The 25425-nt window shown below is 37.8% G+C and overlaps 1 protein-coding gene across 3 annotated transcripts in view; it reads right to left on the reverse strand.

The window, feature by feature from the left end:
* The window catches only part of EHBP1 (EH domain binding protein 1), a 375689-nt gene extending 351064 nt beyond the window's left edge, over positions 1 to 24625 (reverse strand). The window contains exons 1-2 of one of the 3 annotated variants that reach the window (XM_086701009.1): positions 1574 to 1774; positions 624 to 740 (exon numbers count right to left, since the gene is read on the reverse strand). The gene's annotated coding sequence lies outside the window, so the exon portion shown is untranslated. Of the gene's footprint in view, positions 1 to 623; positions 741 to 1573; positions 1775 to 24401 lie in introns of those variants that run through there. The other 2 variants (XM_086701008.1, XM_086701007.1) reach the window with 2 other exon arrangements.
* Between the last annotated feature and the right edge of the window lie 800 nt (positions 24626 to 25425).

Below are 25425 nucleotides of genomic sequence, written 5' to 3' on the forward strand. Positions count from 1 at the left end.
ATCGGAATCTTGATTTCAGCTCAGGTCATGATCCCAGGGTTTGTGGGATTGAGTACCCCGTTAGTCTCCACTCTGAGCATGGAGCCTGCCTGGGATTCTCTCTATATATCCCTCTGCCCCTCTCTCCCACTTATTCTCTCTCTCTCTCTCTCTCTCTCTCTAATTAAAAAAACAAAGCAAAACAAAATAAAACAAACAAACAAAAAGCTTAAGGGTGCCTGGGTGGCTCAGTGGGTTAAGCATCTGATTTTAGCTCGGATCATGATCTCACAGTTCATGGGTTAGAGCCCTGCATTGGGCTCCACACTGCTAGTGTGCTTGGGATTCTCTCTCTCTTCCTCTCTCTCTGCTCCCCACCCCCCACTGTGCTTTTTCTCTCTCTCTCTCAAAATAAACTTAAAAAAATTTTTTTAACTTAAAAAAATGAAGAAAACCATCTTTCAACTAAAAAGAGGGTATCCTTTTGTTAAATTGTTTCCATGCTAGTTTCCCATGAACAAGTCATGCAGTTAGTCATAACGAAATTTTGTACATTGAACCTGAGATGACACTAATTCCAGGACCTAATTTGCATCCTAAAAAACCAGTTTTGTCTAGTTCTATAGCTTCTAGGAAAGACTAACCTGGGTTGGTAGAGACAGAGGAGCATCCTTAACGGCCTTGAAATTCAGATAGAGACAGATGTGAGTCTATAGAGACCATTCTTTGGTGATTCAGTAGGTCTGACTTCTATTGTTAATCTGGAGGAGTATATTGAATGATGAGAAGGCTCAGAAATCCTCAAGAATGATTACAGGCATTAATGATATTCAAAAGGTGGAGACTCAAAATGCTAGCAACACCACACAGACATTAAGCATTTGGGTGGTTGACAGCCATAAGCATATTTGGCCCAGCTATCCTAATGTGGAACAGCTAAATACAACTTTGACTCTAGAGTACCCTTGCTGGTCTGCACCATTCTCTTGGTCTGATCCTTCAAATTACTTGAGATAATTTTTGGATAGTGAAGTCACAGTGCACAAATACTGTGTATGTGAAAGCAGGTGCAGTTATGAGATATTTACACATCACAAATAAGTGGGCCATTACTAGAGGTATTGCAACAAAGGTCTGAGTTGGAATTAGGAGCCATTTCCGAGAAACCTTTTGCTAAATTCAGTAAATTTATCTCCTATAAAATCAGTAGAGTTTCCTGACCAAGATTTATTGGCCATTTCCCATGAAATGTAAAGAAACTTTGATGAATCATAAAGAGTAGAATAACCTCTGCTTCTTTTCTTCTATGTTTTAAAAAATTGGAATAAATGCTAGGTAACCAGAAACAGCATCCAGCCAGTGTTTTCCTCTGAATAATTCCTAGATGACTATATTTAATGTGAACAAGATAATAAAATTAACATCTTCTGAAATAATAAGGTTAGACAGGAGAGGCAAAGAAAAAGCAATAGGAATTCACAATCTGGAAGGGCATTGAATACCCACCATGTGGTGTTAAATCAGAGCATTTCCATCTCAAACAGTGCAAAAAAAAAAACAACAGCAAGCTGAAATCAGGCGGAACCCCACTTACCAGGGCATTAGGCATGGGCCAAAGGAAAGAAGCCCTCTTGTAGAAGCTTGTCCCAGATGAGTAGAAATGGAAAATGAACCCAGCTTTCAGAGGGCAAAACTCATGCACAGTTTGGGCAATCTGCTTAAGCAAGCTGAAGTGAAAAAAAAAATTCCAGGCCAAGGGCAATAGCATAGAGCCGGAGAGAGCTGCAGTATCATTCCAGATCTCTCTTTTTACAGCAAATCACCAAATTAGTGACGAGGCTTACAGAGAGCAGAACATAGCCTGCTAGCAAAAAGGACTTTGTAAGATGTGCTGGACATTTCTTCATATTTTGTAGCAACTTTTGGATGCTATTTTAAAATATTCCCGATAATGAATCACTGATATTTTTCTCCAAAAAAAGAAAGTCAACTGTTGTGCAAGAGTTAAGTTTTTGTGCCACAGTTCAATCTTCTAAAAAATCCTGGTATCTTCAACATTAAAAACCATGACATCTTATCCCTGAAATAAATTTAGTCTATCTTAGATATTGAATATAGTGCTAAGCTACACTTGGTGTGAAATAATTATCTGGCATTATCAGAGTCCCATTTCTCATTTCAAAAACTTATATGTGCACCCTTCCCCTGATAACAAGTATTATATACTTCAGTGTAGAAAACAAGAATGTTGTACTTGTGTGTCTTTCTTCACACAACATATACTAAAAAGATGTATATTTAAAGGTCATAGCTTGATCATCTTTAAAATATTCACTCTGTCCTCAAACAACCAAAGCAAAAACAGAAGCCTATTGATGACTGCTGAACTTCTTTTATTCTTATAATAACATACCTCATAATTACTCACAAAGCTACCTTATACATGCCTCTTCTCCAGCTTTACACGCCAGTTTACAAAATAATTACCCAAATCTTGCAGTTGGTTGTCAATAATGAATAAGGGTAACTTGTTGAGTACTTCTTCATATATGTCATGCTGGAAAGTGAATGATGATAGTAACTGCTCTTCAACATTATGTGCTATGCACATGTGCAATGCCCAGGAATGTTTTTGATCAAATAGTTTTGCCAATAGTTCCTTCTGCTTTCTCATATTAACATCTTATTAATTTTCAGCTGATTTTGTAAGCTTTAAGACAACAATGTAACTTGTACCTAGTTTTGCTACAGAGAGTACAACTTTGAATAATAGTTTTAAGATTTTGATTTTCTTTGATGATGTTTTTACTAAAAAATTCATTTATTCATTAATAACTTGTGAATAACTACTAAGCTCAAAGCATTGTGCTAAGTATTGGGAATGTAGCACATCAACAGATAAAATCCCTGCCCTCATGGAACTCACATTCTGCATCAGTTGGAAACCGTTATTAAATATTTGCGTTAGAAAAATCTCAGTTGATAAAAGGCCACACTATGCTTCGTTTAACAATGACAAAAAAAAGCTAACTGAGAAAAATGTTATAAGAGACAATGCACTGGGGACTAACAATAGAAAGCCCACTCAATGAAATTTAATTTTCAGATACTTATTGTTGTACTTCCAATTTACATATTTATTTCCTGTACAAAGTCACATATAGATTTGTCACAGCTAATACAGATTTATAATCTATATTTGCACTGGAGTTCTGTTTGCAATTTATGTTTATTTCTTTATTTGAATTGTAATATTTACATTACTATTTTATCATTATTTTATGCTTCATTGAACCACTTTATAATATTGATCCATTTTTTAAAATTATTGATATAGGGCAACACTACTGTAACTACAAAATGTAAAATTAGCATGCCAAAACTGAAACTACATTGATTGAGAGATTATTTGTTAAAGGTTAACTAAGCCAATCTGATCAATGCATTCCTTGGAGCTCAACATGTAGCTTCTAAGAATGGTTATTAGGAATGTGACAGGATCTTAAGAAACACACACCTATCCTAATTTCCCTTTTGACTTGGTAAAATAATTTTCAGAAAATAAAATATAAAAAGCTTATTTTCACTGCTTTATGCTCAGAAATATTTTAGCTCTCTTCCTAGATATCCTTAGAGGTAAAATAGTTACAAATTACCTTTTATCTTATATGTGTTCTATGATTTTAGAAAATGTAAAAATACGCAGAGAATAAATACTTAAAGAGAATATAAAATTTATGCTAGGGTGTAAAGGCTATGAGTGATACCATTTCTTTTTAAAATTCTCCCTTAATGTTTTAAATTGTTTTTTACAATAATGACTAAAATTGTATAACTATAGTCTTAGATTGAAGATATTATGTAAGTCTTTATGTACTCTTTTTATTTTTTTTTAATTTTTTTTCAACGTTTTTTATTTATTTTTGGGACAGAGAGAGACAGAGCATGAACGGGGGAGGGGCAGAGAGAGAGGGAGACACAGAATCGGAAACAGGCTCCAGGCTCCGAGCCATCAGCCCAGAGCCCGACGCGGGGCTGGAACTCACAGACCGCGAGATCGTGACCTGGCTGAAGTCGGACGCTTAACCGACTGCGCCACCCAGGCGCCCCTCTTTTTATTTTTTAAGGTTTATTTTGAGAGAGTGTGTACATGCGTGTGCAAGTGGGGGAGGGGCATAGAAAGAGAAGGAGAGAGAGAATCCCAAGCAGGCTCCACAACGTCAGCGCAGAGCCTAATGTGGGGCTCAAACTCACAAACCATGAGATCATGACCTGAGCCAAGTCAAACGCTTAAGCAACTGAGACACCCAGGCACCCCTATGTACTCATTAAAATGTTCTTTCACTATCTAAACGCGTTTCATCTATAGTTTCTGTTTATAAATTGTATCTAATTGATAAAAATGAAAATTCTCCTTGAATAAATCCATTCCTACTACATCTAAGGTGTTCTGATTCTAGATCCATTTTGCCCATGGACACGCCTCGGTTTGGGGATTGAATGAAGATTTTCTTTCAGAAAACATTCTATTCCTAGGAGTATCTTCTGTATTTTATATCACAAAAAGGATAAGTTTTAATCAGTACTTTTTATGTGCTTGAATTGCTTTTTTGAGATCCAGAACCATGTATTTCATGGTGCTGCTGGGTATTTTCCCCATCAGTCTCTAATTGAAGGCTCGTGTTTAACTCCCCTCCTATTTTCACATTCTGTAGGGAGGATTCTTTTCTCTGCTCAAACAAGCAAATATTTGCCAGGTGCCTACTATTTGCAAGAAAGTGTTAACGTCAAAAAATACATTGTAAAAATGCATAAAAATGTATAAAATTTTTTACATTTAAAAAATACATAAGTCACAGCTGGAGACTTCAAGAAACTTAAAACTAGTTTCAGAGAAAAAATGTGATATAATAAAAATGTAAGCTATCACAAATGTGATAGCTCATAAAATAAGAAACAGTCAAACAGAAGAAGCAGTCTAAGACAGAATTAAAAGAGATATTAGAAATCTGTTACTGTCTTGTAGTCTAAAGCAACTCAAGCCACTTACAGTGATGCACACAGAGCAGATGATGAGGCTGACCCTGAGAGAACTGGGTTACTGTTGTAGCTCCATCACTTACTAATTGTGTCATCCTAGGAACTCACGTAACTTCTCTGGATGGAAGGGGGAGGGGTAGACATACATATATATGTACACACAACTCCATGTCAAGCCAGGCAAACACAGTTCTGGGACAACTGGTAGAAGTAGAATGATTAGGAAAGAGAAGAAATTTTTTCTGGGATTGGTAGCTAGGAGGATGACTACTCTGCTACGAGAGACCTCTGCTAGAACAAGTCCACCTGAGAGAGAAGCCGAAACTGAGAAAGCCAGGAAATGAAACCAAGCAAAGTTTGCTTCATTTGCCTCATCTGTAAAATGGAAATGGGAAAATGATTCTTTGCTACCTGGAGGTAAGGGCTAGAAGAGATACCCTCTTAAGACCCCTTCGACTCTGTTTCTGTGATTTTAAAAATTCCTGCCTTTAATAAATGGATACATGTGTGCAGAATCTAAAAGAGGCATTTAGAATTTCTCAACAGTTGTTTCCATTATGATAATCTAGTTTTTGCTACCTTAAAAAAGTTGTTTCTCTCCCCCTTGGGGCTACTTTTGTTTTTGTTTTCATTATGGTGTGACTTTTATTCCCGTGACTAACTCATTGCATAACTGGGAACCTGTATCTCCCACTCCCATCCCCCATTCCCCACCTCTGGCAACCTTCAGTTTATTCTCTGTATCTATAGGTCTGATTCTGCTTTTTTGTGTGTTTATCATTTGGGTTTTTTTAGATTCCACATATGAGTGAAATCATAAAGTATTTGTTTTTATCTTGGTCTGACTTATTTCCCTTAGCATTATACTCTCTAGGTCCATCCATGTTGACACAAATGGCGTGATCCCATCCTTCTTTATGGCTGCATTATATATTATATTATATTTTATATATTTTTTATTTAAAAATAAAAATTATTTATTATATTTTATATTATATATATATATATAATATCACATCTTCCTTATCTATTCATCTATCAGTTGACTCTTAGGTTACTTCCATATCTTGGCTATGATTAACAATGCTGCAATAAACATAGGAGTGCATATATCTTTTAAATTAGTGTTTTCATTTCCTTTGTGTAAAATATCCAGTTAGTGTAATTATTGGATCATACAGTATTTCATTTTTAATATAAAAAATTTAATGTTTATTTTTGAGAGAGAGAGAGAAAGAGAGAGACAGAGTGAGAGCAGGAGAGGAGCAGAGAGAGAAGGAGACACAGAATTCGAAGCAGGCTCTAGGCTCTGAGCTGTCAGCACAGAGCCCGACATGGAGCTCAAACCCATGAACTGTGAGATCATGACCTGAGCTAAAGTCAGACGTCTAATGGACTGAGCCACCCAGGTGCCCCTCTATTTTTAATTTTTTGAGTAATATCTATACTATTTCCTCAGTTGCTGTACCAATTTAGTTGTGGCTATTTGATTGCATTTGTCTAACTTTAATTTTCTGATTGATCAAAAATTGAAAGTTTATAGTCACAATTCCCATGAGGGCATAATGGTGTCTGTCAGGAACATGGAAGATATTATTGTTAAATGTACCAATTCCTAATTCGATTGTTTATACTCAACTCTAAAGGGGACAGTAGTCAATTTTGGTCATTTTGTAAATTATCTCTGATAAATTATAAACAAAAGAAGCATTGTTATACCATATTACTCTTTCTAGAGTAATGGAAAAGCCAATCTAGCCCAAAGAGCTCAATCTTTTCCAGTACGAATTGCTGAGGTTGTTTGGACACTCTTTGGAGAGATACCCATGATTCACAATAATTTTGTTATTGCATTATAAAGCTTAAGAGTACAAAACACCATATACCGAAATTAACGCAAAAAGGATTATCAACCTAAATGTTAACCACTAAAACTATAAAACTCTTACTAGAAACAGGAGTAAATCTTTGGGAACTTGGGCTTGGCAATGTTTTTTAGATATGATAACAAACGCATGAGCAACAAAGAAAAATTGTGCCTTATCAAAATTAAAAACTTTTGTATTTTAAAGACACCATTAAGAAAGTTAAGATAGCCAATAAATGGGAGAAAATATTTCCATATCACATATCTGATAAGGAGCTTGTCTAACTCAACAATAGACAAATAATCCAATTTAAAAATTGGCAACAACTGTTGGTGGGAATGCATATTGGTGCAGCCACTCTGGAAAACAGTGTGGAGGTTCCTCAAAAAATTAAAAATAGACCTACCCTATGACCCAGCAGTAGCACTGCTAGGAATTTACCCAAGGGATACAGGAGTACTGATGCATAGGGGCACTTGTACCCCAATGTTTATAGCAGCACTCTCAACAATCGCCAAATTATGGAAAGAGCCTAAATGTCCATCAACTGATGAATGGATAAAGAAATTGTGGTTTATATACACAATGGAGTACTATGTGGCAATGAGAAAGAATGAAATATGGCCCTTTGTAGCAACGTGGATGGAACTGGAGAGTGTGATGCTAAGTGAAATAAGCCATACAGAGAAAGACAGATACCATATGGTTTCGCTCTTATGTGGATCCTGAGAAACTTAACAGGAACCCATGGGGGAGGGGAAGGGGAAAAAAAAAAAGAGGTTAGAGTGGAAGAGAGCTAAAGCATAAGAGACTCTTTTTTAAATTTTTTTTCAACGTTTTTTATTTATTTTTGGGACAGAGAGAGACAGAGCATGAACGGGGGAGGGGCAGAGAGAGAGGGAGACACAGAATCGGAAACAGGCTCCAGGCTCTGAGCCATCAGCCCAGAGCCTGACGCGGGGCTCGAACTCAGGGACCGCGAGATCGTGACCTGGCTGAAGTCGGACGCTTAACTGACTGCGCCACCCAGGAGCCCCTAGAGACTCTTAAAAACTGAGAACAAACTGAGGGTTGATGGGGGGTGGGAGGGAGGGGAGGGTGGGTGATGGGTATTGAGGAGGGCCCCTTTTGGAATGAGCACTGGGTGTTGTATGGAAACCAATTTGACAATAAACTTCATATATTGAAAAAAAAAATTGGCAACAGATTTAAATAGTCATTTCTCCAAAGAAGATATATAAATGATCAATAAGCATATGAAAAGATGCTCAACATCATTTGCCATCAGGGAAATGGGAATGAAAACCATAATGGGATACCACTTCAGACCCAGTAGGATGGCTTAAAATCAAAGATAATAACAAGTGCTGGTCTGGGGCACCTGGGTGGCTCAGTTGGTTAAGCGTCCAACTCCAGCTCAGGTCATGACCTCACAGTTTATGAGTTCGAGCCTGGAGACTGCTTCAGGTTCTGTGTCTCCCTCTCTCTGCCCCACCCCAGCTCACGCTCTCTCTCTCTCTCTCTTTCTCTCACAAAAATAAATAAATATTTTTTAAAAATTAAAAAAAAATGAAGCCCTTATGCATTGCTGGTCAGATCATAAAAAGGAACAGCCACTTTGGAAAAGAGTTTGGCAGTTCCGCAAAATGTTAAACATAGAGTTATCATATAAGTCAGCAATTCCACTCCGAGGTATACACACGATAGAAATGAAAACATATGGCTACACAAAAATGTGTATATGAGTGTTCATAGCAGCATTATTCATAATAGTCATAAAGTGGAAACAACCCAAATTTCATTAGGTGATGGAAGGATAAGCCAGCTATGGATATCCATATGACAGAATGTTATTCAGCCATAAAAAGGAATAAAGTACATTCCTTTAATAGATGAGACAACATAGATGAAACTTTAAAATATGCTAAATGGAAGAGGTCAGTTATAAAAGACCACATATAATTTCATTTATATGAAATGTCGATAATAGGCAAAACCATAGAGATGGAAAGTAGATTAGTGATTGCCAGGGCCTTGGGGAAGAGGGAAATGGAAAAGTGATTGCTAATGGATATAGGGTTTCTTTTGGGGGTGATGAAAATACTTGAAAATTACATAGCGGTGATGGGTGCACAACTCTGTGAACATATGAAAAAGTATTGAATTGTACACTATTGTTTTAAAGATTTTAAGTTATCTCTACACCCCATGTGAAGCTCAAACTTACAACTCTGAGACCAAGAGTCACATGTTCCACCAACTGAGCTAGCCGGGTGCCCCATGAATTGTACAATTTGAAAGTCACATAATGGGTAAAGTTTATGATGTGTCAGTTATAGCTCATGAAACAGATATTAAGGAAAACAAAACAACATAGAAACAGACCACTGACCAAAGGCACTTGCCAATTATATTATTCTGCAGCCACATTTAACCAAACGTCACAGGACAACTGAATGTGCTGGAGAGCTTGGCAAAATATAGTATTCTAACACAGAAATTTAAAATGTAAAAGTGCCCTACACTTGGATTTAGGAGATGTGTGTTCTAGGTTTGCCTGGACCCCAACCAAAATTTATAGGCAAAGATTGTTACTTGCCTCTGAATATCCATTCTCCTTTTCTTCTCTAGCAATAAGAACCCAGATTTAACTGAGCCATTTCCAGTCAGCTGAAGACCTGCCAAGCCTCATTTGCAGTTAGATTATGGCTTGTGCCTAAATTTGGCTAAGTCTTATAATTTCTAGGAAGTTTTCTCAAAGGGAGGGAATGTACCTTTCCTGGTCCCTCCATCCTATTTTTGAGATATAGCTGGGTTGGCTAGATCTCCAACAGCTATCTTGGATCATGAGGATGAAGGACAGCAAGTGGCAAGCTGGAAGCAATCTGGGTCCCTCCCAAATTTGTAGAATAAATACCTTTAACCTTACACTGCTTACCAGCAGACTTCTTTTATATGAAACAGAAATAATCACATAAGCCACAGTTCTTTTGTGGGTTTTCTTTTCTGTCACATGTAAAGGTACATAATCCTAACCAATACACTGAATTTATGAAGGGTAAAGAGGAAAAGGACCTTTAGGTTGGTTTGGAGAAGGAGAATGTACTCTTTAAAAAAAAAAGTTAAAGCCCCCTTTCTGGATGGAGCAACTTTCTAAATTAACCTAAGGACATTCAAGGGCTCTTGATTTGATCTTCCAAAAGTTTGTTGACAATGGCCAAAATATCTCAAACTGTGCAAATCCTTCATCACTACACCTGCCTCCTCTCCCTGGCATTTTCATTTCAGCTGAGGTCAGCCAGAAAATTCCAAACACTATGAGTTTCAAATCTGACTAGTTTGTAGGGAAAAGGTAGGATCTTTTCTTTGAAAAGGTTTCCAGTGGTATTCTAATTTCTTCTTTAGTCTACTCCAGTTTCCTAACCTTGACTAAATATATATGGTTAGTTAAGCATTTGGTTGAGGGGCATAAGAACAGCCCCTAGTGGGTAATAAAGTTTTAAAATCATGCATTCTTGGCTACTAGATCTTCCGTGGCTTTATAGCTGGTCAGGATTTGTTCACAATCTTATGCAATAATTATTTTGAATTATTCAATTAAAAAAGCCACCCATTACCACTATGTAATTTTAGAGCGTTTTCATCACCCCCAAAAGAAACCCTATATCCATTAGCAATCACTTCCCCATTTCCCTCTTCCCCACGCCCCGGGAAATCACTACTTTCCATCTCTATGGTTTTGCCTGTTATGGATATTTCATATAAATGAAATTATATGTGGTCTTTTATAACTCACCTCTTTAATTCAGCATATTTTAAAGTTTCATCCATGTTGTCTTTGTTATTATCTATGACAAAGGTGGCAAGAATATACAATGGGAAAAAGACAATCTCTTCAATAAATGGTGCTGGGAAAACTGTGAAGCTACATGTAAAAGAATAAAACTGGACCACTTTCTTACACCATACACAAAATAAACTCAAAATGGATTAAAGACTTAAATCTGAGACATGAAACCATAAAACTCCTGGAAGAAAACAAAGGTGGTAATTTTTTTATATCAGCCATAGAAACATTTTTCTAGAAATGTCTCCTCAGTCAGGGGAAACAAAAGTATAACTATTGGGACCACACCAAAACAAAAGCTTTTGCACACTGAAGGAAATTACCAACAAAACAAAAAGGCAATCTACTGAATGGAAGAAGATATTTACAAGTAATATATCCTGTAAGGGGGTTAATATCCAAAATATATGAAAAACTCATATAACTCAACACCACAAAAACCCAGGATAATCCAAATAAATAATAGGCAGAGGACTTGAATAGACATTTTTTCAAAGAAGACATACAAATGGCCAACAGACACATGAAAGGATGCTCAACATCACTAATCATCAGGAAAATGCAATCAAAGCCACAATGAGATCATCACATTACCCTATGATCCAATAATTTCAGTAACTGGAAATTACCCAAGGAAAACAAAAACACTAATTCAAAAAGATATATTTATATACATAAAAGATATATGCACTCCTATGTTTATTGCAACATTATTTACAATAGCCAAAATATGGAAGCAACCTAAGAGTCTATTGATAGGTAAATGGATAAGAAGATACACATACACACACACACACACACACACACACACACACACACACATGTATTATAAGAATGGAATCATGCCACTTGTGACAACATGGATAGACGTAGAGAGGATAATGTTAAGTGAAATAAGTCAGACTGAGAAAGATAAATACCATATGATTTCACTCATATATGGAATTTAAGAAACAAACAAATTAAGAACAGAAGACACAAACAAGGGAATGGGCTCTTAAATACAGAGAACAAACTCATGGTTTCCAGAAGGCGGGTCGGGGGGAGAGGGGGATGAGTGAAACAGATAAAGAGGATTAAGAGTACACACTTATCTTGATGAACAATGAGTAATGTATAAAATTGTTGAATCATTATATTGTACACCTGAAACAAATATAATACTATATGTTAATTAGACATACATATATACTTCAATAAAAAGAGAAAAAAACTAAAAGTTTACAATCAAATTATATTTTCAAAGTCAAAAACCATATTTGAGGGGCACCTGGGTGGCTCAGTTGGTTAAGCATCTAGCTCTTGATTTCAGCTCAGGTCATGATCTCACAGTTCGTGAGTTTGAGCTCTGCACTATTAGTGCAGAGCCTGCTTGGGATTCTCTCTCTCTCTCTCTCTCTCTCTCTCTCTCTCTCTGCCTCTCCCCTGCTTGTGGTCTCTCTCTAAGTAAATAAATAAACTTAAAAAATATTTTTAAAAAAACATGCACATCAACATCCCCTGTGGGGCTTTAGACAATACCAATGTGATTAAAGAGCAAACTCATCACAATTTGTTTACAGAATTTTAAAACAACATGCATGCAAATTCTGCCATATGAAGAAATACTAAATACTAGAAAATCCTGAAAAATAACTTTTTGCTTCCTAAATTTACAAAATCTACTGCTATTTTAGTAATAATTGTAATTGTTTTCAGCGTATATTTTATCATTCATGCATGAAAGACTACAACTCACGTTAAATGCAAGGACAGATAAATACGCAATAACATTGTTTCATTGGGAAAAGTTCAGTCAGGGTTTGGTATTAATGTAATCATAATATGGTCACAAGATCTGGGCTCTTGCTCATGAAAACAAATACTTGCAATTTTTTAAAAGAAATTTTTTCTTTCTTTATAAAAAGTTTATTTATTTTGAGGAGGAGGTGCAGAGAGAGAGAGAGAGAGAGAAAGAGAGAGAGAATCCCAAGCAGGCTCTGCACTGTCAGCACAGAGCCTGACACAGGGCTCAAACTCACAAACCATGAAATCATGACCTGAGCTGAAATCAAGAGTCTCAAGCTTAACTGACTCAGTCACCCAGGGACCCCTGCTTTTTTTTTTTTTAATTGGCTCTTTGCCCAATGTGGGGCTTGAACTCAGAACTCCAAGATCAAGAGTCACATGCTCTACTGACTAAGCCAGCCAGGTGCCATGACATTTGTAATTTTTAAAAATTATTTCAATATTAGCAGAAATTTTGTTTTAGGGAGACACATCAAAATAGATTCTGAACTAGCCTACGCTTGTTTTTTTTTTCCTATCACTCTTGATATTTTCTGTGTTGAGGTTACACTTACAGATATTTATTATATTCACAGCTCACTGATAAGGTTTTGAGACTTATGGATGATGATGTTGATGATGATGATGATGATGATGTAATCTCTATGTGCCACATGGGGCTCGAACTCATGACTTCAAGGTCAAGAGCTGCTTGCTCTACTGACTGCCAGCCAGGCACCCCCAGGCTTCTGTCTTTTAATAAGTAAGATTGACTTGAGTTTTAATGCATTTAAAGATCCTTTTCAATAAAAGTGACTATAGACCTTGAAACTTCTTTTTAAATTTTTAAATATTTGTGCTGGATTAGTAACTATAAAAAAATAATAGGCTTCAAATGATTTATACATTTAATTATGGGACTCCTGAGTATGGATGGATGAAATGGGTTACATACATCCTTACTTAGGGTTGCATGAAAGTAGCCTTTTCAGTACTCATAACTGTGCCTTCCATGAATCAAAGCCAGAATAGTCATTCTGAAAATTGAATCCAGTCCTGTATCAGTCCTCTACAAAGAAAGGAGAACTAATGTAGAATTTCTAGTTGTTGAGAAGAAAGAAAATCCTATTTTGATTTTGTCTATTTCAAAAGTGGCTGCTTATACTTTCTCTATGATTAAGGCTGGGTGGAGTAAAGGCAAAGAGATGAATAAAATAAAATAATATGTCTGACATACGGAAAGTACTCAGTAAATGCTGACTTCCTTCTTTTTTGTTCCTTTTGAACAGAGATTTTAGTAGATAACTTGTTGATTAAATTAATTAAGTGTAAGGGAGGAGATGGTATTGATCATTCATGCTATCTAAAATATCCAACTTATACATCCAATGATTTACTTTCTTTAATAATTATCTCTCAAGCTATAAATCAGAGCCTGAAAGAGCCTTCAAAAAATCTGCTTCTAGTTATATCACTTCACTGCTTTTGTGAAGGTCAGGTTCCAATGAAAAGGCAACCTAAGGAGTCTTTTCCAGAGTCTATTTTTTTAATGAAAGTTTCTCTCTTCTTCTTTCAAAAGTAGGCACATCTAATATTTTGTATACTTACACACTCTGGTGAAGAAGTCCTCTATTAGTTCACTCATTTGAAAATTTTAGCAGTAACTACTTTAGGACTAGGTCACTTTTTGCTATCTTTCCTTGAATCTCCTCAATCCAAGACTTTATTAAGGCCATACTTACTCTTGCCTCTTAATCTTTCCATAGCCATTCTGTGCAGTTTCTGGAGCCCTTCAGGGTATCTTTTTTTTTTTTCTCTAAGTAATCTCTGATCCGAATGTGAGGCTTGAATTCATGACCTCAAGATCAAGAGTTATATATTCTACCGACTGAGCCAGTCAGCCACCCCTAGGAGTATCCTGAAAGCAATATTTTTGTTCTTGGTATTGGTATGCTTACAGATGGTTTCATAGAACATAGCTATCCTCTTGTATTTAGCTTGGCACATCAATCCATATCCCAGAAAATTGGGAAAGCTTAATGAGAAATTAATATGCCATGTTTCAAATGTATTTTTATTGAATCTAGGTAGGAATACCAAGAAAATTAGGTAGATAATAAGTGGTTACTTGTATTCCTAAATAGTTCATACTTCTATACAGAAGGGAAACCCATATATCACACAACACAACCATACATTGTCTGAGACCCTCGGGACTGCTGAAGGACACTGGGATTTCTTATGCCCTCTTTGTGCTAGTAGAAGACTGCACATAGGTCAACAGGAAGATAGGCCTAAGGCAAAACAATTTCTGAACTTTATAATTTCTAATCTTTGATGCAGAAAAGGTTTACCCTCCTCCCTCCATCCATAGGAAGATTATCTTAGGGTTTGAAGAAGGAGGGTAGTATTTAAATAAAAGGCTTACTCAGATTTTGAAAAGTAGAAAGGGAGTGATCACAGACAGTGTTCAGAGCTCAGAAGGATCTTAGAGAATATTTAATTTAATTCCCCTAAGAATAACGAGACCAATGTCTTGTTGTGAGACCAATGTCTCACAAGTATTTGCGTCTGCTTCAGGTCAAAACAGCCAGAAGGCAAGAGGTCACATGGAGTAGTGGAAAGAGCATGGACTTTATGGCTGACAGCGTAGATTTGAATCCAGCTCTTCTCATAGCTATCTGAATGGTTTTCTCACATACAAATTGGGAATAGTAGGACCTGTCTGTTAAAGTTGTTGTGAAGAGTAAATGATATAACCTACATAATCTGCCCAGAACAGTTGTTAGTATTCTGCAAATGTTTGGCAAATGTTATTCGCAGTGCAGGAACCCACACCAGGGTCTTTTGACTCCAACTCTTGTACACTGCACTGCACTATCAATACAGCTGGCCAGAAGAATTCAAATATTTGCTTCAAATATAATATTCCAATGAAATAAATTGTGCACAACATCAAATAATGTTTTAAAAACATTCACTAATCAATGCAAGCAATACCCAGTCCTTTTTAGACAAAATTAAATGTCCCACTTTTCTCAGTGATTTTTGCTGTTTTCAGATACACACAGCTCAGTACAAAGAGATGACACAAGGGACTTTTTATCTGCAATGCAGAGAGCAATACAGAGATAATTTATATCCGAACTTGCCGTTAGCTCCATATGGCATGTATTCATCATTTAGTGGGTTCAGTGCCCTATCTTTAGAGCTTCAGTGATCAGGGTAGAAACTGCCTACTTATTTATGCTTGGCTGGACTGAAAATATAGAGAGAGGAAGAGGTGAAGGGAAATGCCACTCCCTGCAAGAACTGGCCCTGAAGTTAGGAGTCTAGGATTAACATTGGCTTGTCCGGGAATAGCAGACTCTGTTTTAAAGGGTAGGCAAAATGCAGATGACATGAGGTGTATTATTTATGGGTTGCAATCATGCATGTTATTCCTGTCTGCCCCACAAAGGACTTGACTGTGGTTAAATGTAGGGCTGTCTTCTTTTTGTTCAGCACAAAGCCTCACTCACACTGGGCAAGTGGGTATTTGCAGCAACATGTGATCAATTAGTTTGTATCAGAAATAGGAGAAGTCGCTCTCAAAAGCCAAATTAGGAATTAACCAACCCCATTCCCATGCTCCTACTTCAGAGAGGGGGAGTAGAAAGAGAAGCACTGTATTCTCCTGTCCCTACTGAGAGTAAAGTAACAACGGGTTCTCCTCTCCCGTTGCTTGGAAAGTCAAAGACTCAGTCCCTTTATACAAAAGGAATTTTGATTTTCCTCCAATTTTTGACTCAAAAGATATATAAATCTTTCAAGCTGGAAGAATCTGTTTTTTTATCCTTCAGTCACCAGGATTATCTCAGTGATGGGAAAGAGGGAATTCTGAAGTGTACACTCCCCTCCCCAATGCCATCATAATATTAAGTATATATTTAGTGCTATAATTCAAACACTGGAGCAAAATGTGCAGCCATTTATAACCTCTGGAATATTAAGAATGATTATGGACTGTTATGGTTTGAATTGTGCACACCCTCCCCCATATGTTGAAGTCTTAACCCCTTAGTACCTCAGAATGTGACCTTATTTGGAACAAAGGTCATTGAAGAGGTAGTAAAGAAGAGATCATTAGGGGGCACCTGGGTGGCTCAGTCGGTTGGCCATCGGACTTTGGCTCGGGTCATGATCTCACTGCTCGTGAGTTTGAGCCCCGCATCAGGCTCTGTGCTAACAGCTCAGAGCTTGGAGCCTGCTTCAGATTCTGTGTCTCCCTCTCTCTCTGCCCTCTCCTGCTCATGCTCTGTCTCTTTCTCTCCAAAATAAATAAACATTAAAAAAATTTTAAAAAAGAAGAGATTAGCAAGGGCCCTAATCCAATATGACTGGTATCCTTATAAAATCGGGAAATTTGGACTCAGATGGCCACATAGGAAGAATACCATGTGAAGATGAAGGCACAGATTGGGGTGATGCATTTATAAGCCAAGGAATGCCAAAGATTGCCAGAAAACCACCAGAAGCTAGGGAAGAGGCATGGAGCTGATTCTTCCTCACAGTGCTCAGAAGAAACCAACACCATCTACACCACAATCTTAAAATTCTAACCTGCAGAACTATGAGATGATAAATTTCCGTTTTTTAAGCCACACAGTCTGTGGTACTTTGTTATTACAATCCTAGTGAATATATGGAATTCCCTTCCTCCTTCCTTCCTTCCCTGCTAGACTTCATGAAAAGGAGGTTGGAAGACAGGAACATGATTTTCCTTTTAAGTCATTGATGGACCTTAGGCTTTTTGTATCATTAAGAAATACAAATTCTTGTTAAAAGGCATATCCACACCTGACTGTAACTAAAAGTTTGGCAATAGTGGGCAAAAGGAGCTGCCCCCAAGGGACATATATGCCAATGTCTTCATGTGCTCAAAGTCAAATTATGGCTCCTAAAACTGAATGGCTCATTTTAAACCCTCAAGAACTAGAGCCTTTCCTTTGTTTTCTTCCACAGTGGCTTTTCCCTACCTTGACTGAAGAACTCATTTTTCAACTTGCTGAAAAGTTTTACTTTGTCCAGACTTACCCATCCACCTCGAAAATGGAGCAGAGCAATAAGCTATTACCTTTCCTTCTTTCTCAAGGAGTGATTTCCCCTACTCCCACACAGAGGAGTCTAGCCCAGGTTTTAACTTATTGTCCCCTCCCTTTTCTACCCACTGCCACATGAAAGATGAGTTTCCAAGACCACCGTTTGGCTATTGTGCTCTTCTAAGGGCTTCTCAGTGATACAGCACCAAGACTACTGACACTTGCATCTGAACATTTATGCACATCCCCATACTGTTACAGAGTTGTTCTTTGTTTCTTAAGATGGCACTACTAGATAAGTTCCAATGTGTATGCCTGATACAGAGTAGCCTTATCTACTCTGAGAATATGGGGTCTTCTTGTGCCAAATGTGCCTGACACTGATTCTTAGACTAAAGACCTTCCAAAATCCAGAACTGGTTGGTGTGCTTAGAGCTGCTATATCCTCATCTATGATGGAACTGGAGCTTCTATTCATAAAATAGCAAAGTCTGGATCTCCAACTGCCTGGGTCTACAGTCTATAGAAATTTCCCAGACATCAGTGATGTTACCACATTGCTTGAAGCTATTCTAGCAAATAGATATCTGTGGGTTTTGCCTGCCCAGCATTTATTCCTCCTCCTTCCCTAGTTTTCCCATTTTCTGTCCTTGTGGTTTACGTGCTGACTTTATAAACCCAGCCCTAGGCCTCTACCATTAGTGAAGAAGGTGCACATGACCAAAAACAAGCCAATGAAATCAATCAGGGCCTTGTGCGAAAACTGCTGGGAAAAAGGTACTGTCTCTATTTGGCTTGGGGTTGGGAAGAATGTAAGCCTGGAGTTTTTAGGGGCCACCAGGTGAAAGGAATCTTCTGAGAATGAAGCGAAGATGAGAGATAGAGAGATCCAGGGGAGTGCGTTGTGAATGTTGTCTGGACATCATCTGCATCTTTGAGTCCAGCCAAACCTGAAATTTTCAGCTATGTAAGTCAATAAATTCCCTCTGCTTAGGCCATTTTGAGGTGGGTTTTCTGGCACTTGCAGCTGAAGGTATCCCAATATATGCATTGTTTCTTTTGGCCTTCTGTCTTCTATTTCTTGCTTAGTATACAAGTTGTTCTTGTGCATGACCTTTACATGTTTAGCTCCCTCATAACTGCTGGGATGAGCTTCACTTCAGTGTTAATAGGATGTTCGGTGAATTTGCTCTTGTTAACCTTGTTCTTCCAGTGAGAGAATTTATAGGTAGTTGATGGTGAAATTGTTCCCCCAAACCCAAACCCTAGAGGTAGGCAGGATAGCTGCCTAGAAGGTCAGGAAACATCATAACTTATTATAAGACTATGACCTAGTTAAGAGCTTGAAACGTGTTGGCACCATCTGTCTGTCAGATTTCTAAACGTTAGGATAATCTTGATTTATTTCTAGACTTTGTCAATCAGTTTACCACATGCTATCTGCAAAACAGTATCCAATGACATCCTCATTCCAGGCTGAGTATAGGATTTTCTTGGTGCGTGCTTGTATGAGGCTTTGGTTTTATAGCTGCTATAAAAAAAAACTTCACAGATGTTTACAATGAACAACAACCAAACAATCCCAGGTAAAGTAGAAATAAGGCTATTAATTCAAATGCACTGGAAAATCTGCTTCTTAGCAATTTCCAAGCCGGGAGAACTGGAGAATGACAACAATCTCCACCTAGACAGTATCTACCCCCATGGCCAATGAAGGACACATAGACCCCTTATTTAGCACTTTCTATGACACATCACATCCTACTAAAGAATTAAAATATCTTAGAATTGGAGAGGCCATGCTGTCATAGAGCTTGATTTACTCAGAATGTAGGCATGCCCTCTACCTTTTTCTTAAATGGCAATCCAGACTTCTTCCAAATGTCAAAATATCTTCAGGATTGGGTGTCTCTGCCCATTGAAGGAAAACTCATATTTATGTGCTATGCTGAGCCACAGCCTCTCTCCTTGTAACTTTGAAACACCAGAATTTTATTTAAGGGAACTTAGAGATCATTCAATTCAACATCTTCATTTTATTCCAATGATCTGCCTTCTGGAACAGAGTATCTAATCATCTTTTCTGTAACAGCCCTTTCAATATTTTGTGGCAGCATTTGTGTTCTTCCCATAACATTTGTTTCTCTGGAATAAATATGCCCAGGTACCTCAGCCCCTTCCTTATCCTAGTCAGAGTCCTCCGAGATACTACCCTAACTTCCTGTCTTCTAACTCCCTCTTGTGACATGATACAGTCTCCCTAACATCCCGTCACTATTCATTCAGAGGCTAGGTATTTCCTTCCAGGTGCAAAACTAACGGGAGAACACAGTTTTCCATAATTTACGTTGTTCTAGCTATTCTATGTATTTATGTAGAACTACTATTTTATGTAGCTCTTAAGCACAGAAGGGTTGGTTATGAATGGCCTGCCAATGTTTCTGGCAAAGACAGATTTTACAAATAAATTTGTCAGACTTCAGATAAAGACTGTCAATAGCGGGGTGCCTGGGTGGCTCAGTCAGTTGAGCGTCTGACTTCAGCTCAGGTCATGATCTCACAGCTAGTGAGTTTGAGCCCCATGTCGGGCTCTGTGCTGACAGCTCAGAGCCTGGAGCCTGCTTCGCTTCAGATTCTGTGTCTCCCTCTCTCCCTCTACCCCTCTCCTGCTCATGCTCTGTCTCTCTCTCTCTGTCAAAAATAAACATTAAAAAAAAAAAAAAGACTCTCAATAGCATAGAATTGTGCTGTGAGAAGTCACCAGAGCAGTTGTTATAGGCCACTGCCTCATTTCAGTCATGCTATCTTACATGTATTCAGGTTTTTAAATACTTTATCTTTTTTTATATATAATTTAAAAGAAAAAATTAATGTTTACTTATTCTTGAGAGAGACAGAGAGTGCACGAGCAGGGGAGACTGTTTACTGACTGTAAAAAGTCTTTACAGGAGTAGGTCTCTGGCTAGGAGCAGAACTTTTTTTTCTGACCTGATGATCTTTCGTTAACCCAATGAAACAGTTCATAAAGAAGAAGACACAAGGCTGGAAGGTGTTTTCCTTTAAGATTCTTCTTTGGTTGATAAAAAATCATAAAGAAGGACAAATCCCTCAACATTTGGGGAGAAATACTTTCTCAATTTCTTTTATTTGGAAGTTGAATGGGAACTGTGGAAGAGGGTAATTTGTGGTGGGGGATTCATACACTCGGTATGCTTTGAACAAATGCTCAAACGAACCATGCCTTGTCCTCTTGTTTCTTGTATGTGCCAAAACTAAAATATATCCCAAATCTCAGGTTAGCTGTGGTTTTAGCTCCAGACCTCTGGGCATTTGGTACAACACACTTTGCTGGTGATGGTTGAGATTTAACCTTGAAACCAAGTTGTTATATAATTTAACAACCTGTCCCTGTGTATTTGGTGGTCAACACCATGTTATTTTTTATTAAGAATGTTTCTGTCAATACAACTTTTATGCTTTGTATTGAGTGTCTGTGGCAAGTCTTTAATTACTGTTGAGAAATTTGTAATATAGATACATAGATATTCGCTTGCAACAGTGAAAAAGGCATAAGGTTTTCTAACACCTCCAGGTGCTAGCTACCTAATGGACCTTCAGACAAGAGACTGAAATATTAAGAGAGTTGATTGGGGTCAAGATGGAATGGAGGACTACATTAAACTAGATGGAAAACAAAAGTAATCCAAAGAAAAATATGAATGCTAGGGTAATTAGGCTGATTATAAAGGAATGACAGTGGCTAAAATTTATTAGGTACAGGTCTCCGTGATGTGAGATCTGCAGCAAATCAGGAGAAGCCTCCAGACTGAATTCAGGTTAATGTCACCTCGGCTTTCTGGGGGAGGTTATGGTGTTCTCAAGCTTTTCATACTTACATGGGTTGTAAAAACGGCAGAACCAGCCAAGAGGCATCTGGGTTCCTGAAGTAACAGGTATGACATTGATGTTAGAGTTAAATCAGTTTTCCATTACCTGGGGATTGATTAAACTGGTACGAATTATTGTGGGAGGTCAAAAAAAAAAAGGGATGCCATTTGGTTTTAGAGAATGCTGAAAAAATGCAAAGCATGGACTTTAGGATCAGAAGATGGGGCTTGGAGTCCAGGCTGTACCTGTCAAGCTGAGTTGTCCTGAGTGAGTCAGGTAGCCTAAGTCTCAGTGTTCTCTGCATTAAAATGAACCTAATAACATGGTTATTTTGACTCTCAGGCTAACATATATGAATGCATGTTATGAATTTACAGTGCTAGTTACTTGTTTTTATTCTTTTCTAGTGCTGACACCAGGTTATGAATCAAAAGGGAAACAAAACAACATACCCTATTCCATCTGGGGGACAAAAAAGATGGGAGTGAATATTGCTTTTACAGCATTTTCCCCTTCTTCCTTCATCTGGATCTTTCAAAACTGCATTTATTTGCTGTTATGGCTTTACCCTCCAAAGCCCCTGTATTTGATGTCTTTTGGCCCTTACACACATGTGAAGAATTAAGACAAACAACAATGTTATAGGCCTGCCCACTCATAGCTTAAGGGAGCAAGTTATGGAAATTGACCATAACCCTTGGGAACCTAAATTCCACTGACTACAGGTGGGGGACCATTTTTTGGTTTTTTGTTTTGGTTTATTTTTTGGTTTTGTTTTTGTTTTCAGAATTTTTAAATTTTTTTTAAAACTTTTTAAAGCAATGTGGTTTCTGCCTGCTCTTCCAACAATACAATGGCTTGGACTTTTGTGGGTTGGGAAACCATTAGAAAACAAAAATAACGGATCTTGTACAATTCATCAAGCCCACATGGGAATTTCTCAACCACACAGTCCTGTAGGATTATGGCTAGTGTGCCAGAGACATGTGCTAACCCTCAGCTTTATTCATACCAAATAAATAGTCACTCAGTCACTAGGGTAAATGAAATAAAGGTAACCACTGACACTACTATTGCCATTTTTGAAATGTGAATTCTGAAAGGAATATGGCGATTCAGTCTCCAAAAATAGCACAATGTCAGCACATCTCCCTCAATAGTTACTAGATAAGAAATCAACATGAATAACTTTCAGGAGCCAAACTAAATATTGTTTTACATCCTTACATTTAATAATATCTTACTATTCACTAAAGTTTACTTGAAGACAAGAATCACTTTACGAAACAGAATGCATACAGTGCTTAACAGAGGTGTAAAGCTTATAACAAAGTATAGGTGAAATTGTATTCCAGGAAAGATTTAGAACTGGTTTTTGAAGAGGATAGCTCTATTTTGGCCAGCTTCACTTAATGAATTTTTAATTATTCATAATAACCAGATGATTTCCTTTTGCCTGAATCTAAACCCAAAGATGCTCAGAATAAGAAGACATCTCTCTATGGGTTCTTCCTTCTAGATGGCTTTTTTTGCAGTATTTGAAAGTTTTTCTTGGTGGCATTTCAAGAAACTGAAGGAAGACCTTATTTTGTAACTAGGCTGTTTACTTCCCATGTTCTGACTTTGCCACAATATAAGCACATTACTGGACTCTTCTCTAAGTCTCAAGTCTACTTGAATGCCTGTACAATATCCTTAGGTTACTCAGCCATCTTCTCTGGTTGTGAGCAAAAGTGGCCACCTTCAGTATATCCATGAAAAAAAGAGTAGCCCAGGATTTCCTGGAGTATCTTAAGGGCCATAATTTGCACATAGGGGCACTTTTAAATAACTTACTAAAAGGCATTCTGTAGAGGCAATTTACAGAAAGGTTTCTCTCACTGGCACTAGGGTTCATGGTCAATGAACCAGTAGGCTGGATTTCAGCCCTTACCTGCCCTGGCAAGGCATTTTTGCACAGCGCCTGAAACAGACTACCCTATAGGGCCCCCTGGATATGTGTTCACCTTTAACTGTTCCTCCCACATCCATTCTGAGGCCACAGACATCTGAAAAGACATGGTAGGCATAATTTCTTCAGAACCAGAAATCTCTCCAATTTCCACCTCCTAGTCTTCCTTCAAATATTCACTCTCTTCTAGTCTCTGTATTTCTTTCTATCCCACTAAAATGAACCCAAGTTCTCCCTCTCCACCCAGTGATTCTCAAACTTTTTTGATGTGAGTCCCACCTACCTGAGGCAAAAGGCTCCAAGACTCACACACTCCTCCAGTCTTTCCTACTCTCCAAAGAATTCTCTGGTAGCAACAAACTGTTGCTGTGCAAACACATTTTGTTCAGATTGTGTGAATATCTGCTTTAGCAATATTGACATAGACAGTTCTATGTGTACTGCAATCCATATTCATGCTAATGTTTTGTTACAGAGAACTTAAAGGTGATAAATTATGGTGATATCACTCTCCTACCATAGGGTTAATCAAACAGTATACCTCAAAGAAAATAGATGATGATGAAGATAGAGAAGGGTAATTTATAATCAAAAATCAGGAATAATAACCACAGAAAAGAATAATCAACTCATCATAGCACTGATACTGGTAACAGAACAATCTTCCCCAAAACTGAGGATCCTTCAACAATCTGCCCATGCATGTTTATAGTGGGAGTTTGCAAATACTGCCAAGTGTTGCCTGGCAGCCAGGTGAATACTTAGTCAAGTCCTCAGTAAACTCTACTTATGTGCTAAATTCTTATTTATGAATACGAAATACTACCAACTCCTAACAATTTTGCAGACATTAGTAAGTAGCCTTTAGAGAAACACACACACACACACACACACACACACACACACACACACACACACACACACTGAAAATCTAGGACATCAAGGGCCATTTGCTAGTAAGATCCAAAGACAAGACTTACATTTGGGATCAGTTTGTGGAACATGAGGAAGATGCTTGTGGCCTCCCAGTTTGCTAGAGTGCATACCTTAAAAATCACTGCTTAGGTAGTTGGCTTGGCTTTTTGACTCAGCTGCTCAAGATGCTGGATCACTTTTTCCGTAGTCTATGGCTACTAAGGCACCATGACCTTGTGCCTTAACCAGCTCCCTGAACCCCCAACACTCCCAGTCTCTCTCACTGGAGTCCGTCCCTGGGAAGGAGAATCAGATGTTACCCACTCACTGGGCAGACTCCCAGTTACCACCTTGTAGTATCTGTGATGGCATAATGGGAGGCCTTGAGTGCAACTTGGTAGAGGGAAGTCAGGAGACTTGGTCACAGGCCACCTCTGCCTTCGCAGCTGTTTGACAGCAGGCAGGTTACCTCACTTCTCAGTTTAGATATCTCCTCTATGAAATGGAAGGAATAATACCAACCTCACAGATTTCTTATGAAGATCAAACGAGATAATGTAAGTGATAAAACATGGTATAATATATATTTTATTTATAAAAGTAATGTGTGTTATTGCAGAGAGGTAATGTTCATGCAAACATTTGGACTGTTCTAATTTCAAAGTTTAACTAATATTAGGATGCTATGATGTATAAGAATGACAAAAAATATAGACTGTCAGCCATGGAGATCAAATGCAAGGACCTCACAGGCCCTAGAGATTGTTGAGAAAGAGTACAAGTTCCTGATTCCACAATCCTGAAACATGTTATAAGGAAAAGTACATGTCTCAGTGCTCCTGAATCATCCTCCAGCCCTTTGCAGAAAGGTGATATTAGAAACTATTCTTGAAAAATCAGGAGTTATCCAGGCAAAGAAGAAGATGAAGGCTGTATAAAGATGTTTTGGATAAATGGAATGGCATAAGTGAAGGCAAAGAAACATGGCTTATTCTGGAAATTACAAACACTTAAGTGTTGCTGGTTGTAAAATGTAGGGAGAAGAGACATGGGAGAGGAGGCTGGCTAGGAAGAATACCTGTCATGTCA

The sequence above is a fragment of the Puma concolor genome, chromosome A3, assembly GCF_028749965.1.
Source record: "Puma concolor isolate L17-30 chromosome A3, mPumCon1.1.hap2, whole genome shotgun sequence".
Lineage (NCBI taxonomy): Eukaryota > Metazoa > Chordata > Mammalia > Carnivora > Felidae > Puma > Puma concolor.